Source organism: Podarcis vaucheri, assembly GCF_965113315.1.
Source record: "Podarcis vaucheri genome assembly, chromosome: 9".
Taxonomy (NCBI): Eukaryota; Metazoa; Chordata; class Lepidosauria; order Squamata; family Lacertidae; genus Podarcis; species Podarcis vaucheri.
The window spans coordinates 34041778-34047933 of NC_138767.1; positions in this window are offsets into that span (position 1 = coordinate 34041778).

The following is a 6156-nucleotide window of genomic DNA, read 5'->3' on the forward strand; positions in this document are numbered from 1 at the left end:
CCGGTTGGGCACCCAATAGGGAAGCTCAGCGGGGGCGTGGCCTGCTGCTCAAACGCAGCCGCGCCAGCCATCCCCAGCATTGCACACACATTTTATTCGAGTCACCCACCCTCCACTCCCTTTAGATTAGCTGTTCCTAAGACTTAGCTATGGACCTCTGGTTGTTCACCCTGTTTAACCAGGGGGTCTGGTAGGAGTTTTTTCCAATTGGCTAAATTGGCCCGGCCTCTTGGTTTTTTTCGCCTACCTCGTAGCAACCGTCACAACTTTCGTGGTATTTGGCGGTTAGGCATTGGAATGTGTTGTTGGTGTTTCGGGGGACAAGGTGTGGCCATCGCCTTCCCCGACAATTTTGGGTATTCTGCTAAAGGAATCCAGCGGTCGTGGATCCTATCCGATGCCCATGTGGCGGGGGGCCATGGAACGGCCCTCAGTGACATCAGGAAGAGAGCCTATAGTCGGATTAGCCTCAACAGGCTTCCCCTACTGGTGGTTAACCCCTCCTCAGACTCACCCCTCTACGAGTGGGTGGAGTCTAATGTTCTGTGGTCCAATGCCTAAGCCAATACCTTCTCACATGCTGTAATCAATAAAGTTGTGGCCTTTTCTTGCCCATTAACCTTACATTCTGTGTCCACGTGTCTTTATTCCCCAAGCGGGGATCGGGTCCTCGAATCACAACAACATTTTATATTTATAGTAACATAACCATTACAGCAATTTCATGGCAGGTGTGTGTGTATGTGTGCACATGTGCAAATGCATCTCTTCAAAGTCTGGTGCATTTTTCACTTCCTCTCCTCCACATTTATTTGGATTGATGGAACCTGTCCTAGATATGACTACAAGTTCATTGGCACTATTGGCACTTATTCCTTACCTAGTAATTGAACACAGACTAGAGAGGGTGCTAACACACATTAAACGTGTGCATCCAACATCCTAATCCAAACTCTATATATTGAGGTGAGGCTACCTTAAATCATTCATGTAAGTTTCTAGACATTCATGTTATTTTTCATTGATTAGAATGAAACAAAACAATATACTAGAGTTTCCATATTCTGAAGAGCAAAAAAGAGGACGCATTTGCCAACTACTTTTAACTATGGATCTCTATGACGACTCTCATCATGAAAAAGAGGATGTGTCCTGGAAAATGAGGACATATAGCAACCTGACAATATAGGAAATGAGCAACCAATAATGAATAGTAACTAAATTACCATAGTTTAAAATATTTTACAAACTCTGCTATAAGGATAGGCTTTGTTGTCCACCTTTAAAAACAAAGCAAAACACCTTAAGGAATATTCAAGGAAAATATGCTATGTCTTTTCCATTTTTGCTCTAATCCTGTGTATTACTGTATAAAGAACAAGGATTTGTGCTTTCTCTCCCTTTTTGCTTATCAGTTTCGCAGTCCCACTGTCATTGTTTGATTCTGCTTAAATCCCTCTGTACCTAAAGGTACAGCCTTATCAATTGAAAAGCTAATGCCATATAAGAAGTGAAAAGAACACAGAAAGGTTTCCTAGCAACTACTGTGAATCCTTCCAAAGTAAGTCAGTTAAAACTGTGCAGTACGTGCAATGGGTGTCAATGAGGGACCAAACCTGATCCACACATTTACAGATGCCCACTATAAAGTACAATAAAACCTGTAATAGAAGGTGAAATGCTCTAGAAAGGAATCACATCAGAGTCCTGACAGCTTTATCATTATTTAAATGATCCAGCTTAAATTCTAGTACATCGTTAGTAAGGAAAAGTGTCAGAGCCAAAGTGATGGTATATGAAAGCACACTTAATAGCATTGGTTAGCGTCACTCCTGCGATTATGTCTGTTATTGCCTTTCCTAAAAGCAACTAGCAAATATTTTAAAAGCCAGTGTACGTTTAGGTGGATCAAAGAGCAAAAGAATGTGAAAAACACTTTTAAGATAGCCGCTTCAATTCAACTGGGGGAATCAATGTGCAAGACCTAATTTCTTATCAACTTACTTTCAATCAGATTGTCACAGCTGGTTTTTTTAAAAAAATAAAAAAATAAAAACCATGTTCTAATTTCTTTACACAATGCTCTCACTGTCTACTGTCCCCTCAACTGAAATACTTAAACACTTTGTTACAGATAGTGCTAAAATTATTATGCACATGAATCCAAGTGCAATGAGTATTTGTTTGGTGTCTAAAATGAGAATATATTCATCTGTGTTTGAAAACCAAAGTGCCCTTATTTTTCTTCTTAGATTTACAATTTCTAAAAAGTCTTCATGTATATTTCCATGATCAAATACACAGTGAACAATTCTAAATAAACAAATGGTTTAAAGGGAATCCACAGTCTTGCATCCAAAGAGCAGCACAATTTGTTCCATGCATCCAAGGGAGCTTTGGACTTGAGTTTCTCAAGCAGCAGACACATGGTGCATGACAAATCTATTTTGAAACTTGGGAAATGGTAAGAGACATGTTATTTGGTGCAAGGTCTGCTATAAAGGAGGGAAATGGGCAAAAAACAGGAGGAGCTTTTTGGATCTGATCTTAAAAAGTGAAAAGCATAGAGACCAGTTCCCTACTGTATAAAATAAGAGAGGAATGGCTATCCTGTGGCTCTCCAGATGAGATGATTGCAGACTCCATCAACTCCAGATTAGCCACATCTAGTATAAGTCAATCTAAAATTAATTTGACTCTTGCAGGTAGCTTGAAAGCCCATTTCTCTGGACCAAAGACAAGCAAGAACTTCCACAGAGGAACTACAATGAAGTTCAAAGAGTAAGCTAGGAACTATTTCCAAGCTGGTATGAATACATTGGATGGTGTATGGGAGGGAGAGACAATCTCAGATAGGTTTCAAAGAACAATGAACAATATTTTCCCACCTGGCCTGAGAGGGCAGGGCCCTGATTGACTACAGAATGCTGAGTGCTGAAGAGTCAAGGATCACCTTGGCTGTCTCTTAGTGCGAACATAGGTCACAGCCACCACCTGCCATGAACCACCATTGGCAGGATTGGCAACAACAGCAATAGACATGTTGTAAGGTTATACTAAGATGTTATTCTCTTGTTAATTATGCTGTTTTAAATGTGCATTTTATATTTGACTTCCTTTAGTAATGTTTTATTTTGAAATGTTTAAGATTTTTGTGTGTTTGTGTGTGTGTTAAATGTGTTTGAAATGTTTAAGATCAGTATTTTAGTTCCCTTTTAATTATATTGCTTTGAATGTATACTGTACATTTGATTTTATTGAATAATGTTTAATTCTGGATATTTTTTATTTGATGTTTTAATATATTGTGGACCACTGTGAGATTTTGTGTTTTTTTAAAAAAAAATACAAAGTGAGATAATGTAATGGATAATATTAATTTCCACTGAGAAGTAAATAGCAAATGCTGTTTGAAATAATGTGTACAGTGTGCTTCAGCTTGTCAACAACCAAATGTTTTCCAATAGCCAAGGAGCGACATGCGACAAAGCTCAGCTATGGAACTGCACCAAGTACATGTAGTTCCATTGGAGGATACAAATGGAGGAATAACTTTGGCACTTCCTAGAAGAAATGCCACATCTTGCAGATATGGAAAAGCCATATCCTTCTTGTTCAGCTGTCACTTGAAAGAACTGCCTATCTAAAAGTACACTTGTAATGTCAGAGTAGAGAATTTGCAGAAGAGCAAATAAAAGATGAATTGAATAGCTTGTGCGTATCTGTTCCCTTGTTCTAATTCTGCTCAATTCACATAATACAGTGGTACCTTGGTTTATAACCATAATCCATTCTGGAGGTCCATTTGTTAACCAAAACAGGTTGTAACCCAAGGTGCGCTTTCACTAATGGGGCCTCCCCCCCAAAATTGGTTGTAATCCCCCCCCAAAAAGAAGTTGTAATCCAAAAAAAGGGACACACACTTCTGGGTTTGATGTGGTTGTAATCCAAAATGGTTGCAATCCAAAGCGGTTGCAAAATAAAAAAATTCCTTCCAGTTGCATCTTAGAGACCAACGAAGTTTGTTATTGGTATGAGCTTTCGTGTGCATGCACACTTCTTCAGATACACATGCACACGAAAGTTTATACCAAAAATAAACTTAGTTGGTCTCTAAGGTGCTACTGGAAGGATTTTTTTTAATTTTGTTTCAACTACAGCAGACCACCATGGTTGGCTACCTACCTGTAACATGTTCTTCATGTGTTGCTCTGTGTCAGCGACAGCTGAGTGCTAAAATCTGTTCCTTCTGCACACACTGCCATCACTGTTGCCCTCCATGCCTTGGAGGGAGAATATATGAGCACTGAGCCACCTGTACTTCTGGATGCCCCCCACAGAATCTGTGGGTTTTGAGCTGTTCCCTGTTGGTGTTGATACATTGTACTATAAAATGAGGAAATGGCATCCTATTCTTTGTATGCCAGCTATCTCAAAAGGTTTGTGGTTTTAATCTGGAAGTTTTGGATTAATTAGAATGGTTACTGGGTATGGTTTGAAGGCACATGATGCAGCAGTTGGGGGTGCTAAGCAGGGCTAGATTTGGTAAGCACCCAGCTGGGAAACTGCCTAGAAACCTAGATGTGCTGCCTTGAGTTCCACAGAAAGTGGGATATAACTGCAATAAAAGACTATTTAATTATCCTAGAACATCTTTGTATGAATGGATTTGTGGAATTGTATTTGTGGAATTGAATCTTTTATGAGTGTGTTCTGAGGCCCATGAATGTGATATGTTCAGTTTGGCTTCTCAGATCTGGTCTATAGTGTCGTATGCTTATTGGGGGGAAAGTGTGTGTGTTTTCTTCTGTTAAATGCTAAAGTGTGTGAAGTGTGCAGAATGAAGATGTGCATTTCTCTTCTCCCTATCACCTTGCAGCATCCCTGGCTTTGGAACTTAAGGAGGGTATGCTCCATGAGCAGCTGTTCAGGGAGGCAAAGGAGCTAATCTACAAAGGGTCTTGAAGAAATCTGAGATAGAGTTCAATAACCCTGGCCATTATCATACTGAATTCTAAATTTACAAGCTAGGAATAAATATACTTTGTTAATCTCCACATTGCAGCTTTGTAATTTGCAAGTTTGGAAAGACTCATTAAGTCTTTCCCTCCAACGGATGAAGTCATGCACAGTTACACCTGTTGGCAGGTTTGTTGTTAATAAGGTGCAAAACCAGAAATATGCTGGAAGCAAAACACATGTTGAAGGTTTTCCTCCCTTAGGTAGGTAAAATCATCTTTGCATCTGAGGAGGGAAATAGGAAGCATCACCTGCTTTTGCATATTTTTCCTTAAGAAGTGAAAGTTTTGCATCCTGCCAAGAGTGTGCTGTTCCAGAGGAAACAGTTTGAAAGGTCTGCAATTGTGATGATAAAAGGAAAGTAAACTAAATTGCTGGCAGTTAAGGAGCCATTTTAATGACCATTTACACTGGGAGAAGCCAACTGATCTCCCTGTAAACAGTCACTAGTTTCTGTGTTATATTTTGGCATAACTTTTGGTATATTCAATGAGCCAATCCCAGCCTAGTGGGACACCCCAGACCAGATTGTCAGTAAACATGCTCAATTTGCAGGTTCTCTCATGTACTACTTCCTTTCATGCATCCTCCCATTCTAGTTTGTTGAGCGTGTTATGGGAAGCCAAAGAGCAAAAATAGTATTAGACATCAACTCTAACATATACATACCCATGGCTTCTTTCCAGGCTATGGTCTGAAGCCACACGAACCCCCAGCTTTCTGAAGCTAAGCAGGCCTAGGTCTACTCAGTGTGTGGATGGGGGGTGACAGGCTAGGAATGACACATATACCACACTGGATTGTGAGAAAGATTGCCAAACTGCATTCTGAATTTCCTACCTATATAAATACAGAACCAGGGCCCCAGTCTAGAGGGCTTTCTGGTAGAGGCTCAGGAAGATGCTTGCAAATAGTGGAGCCTGTAAGTGGTGGTATGGAGAAACATGGCTTTTCCTCCCTGCTGGGTGTCCTGATGCGCTAAGTAGAAAAGAGTTAGATGCAGCTGCTGGTGAGGAACTTGAAAATGCCTCAGATCCTTCTATAAAAGAAATATTGGAGGAGAGGTGAGGCCAGTTGGCTGAAGTCCTGGCTGAGCAAGAGACAACCCCTGGCTGTCAATTAACAAGCTTTATCCGC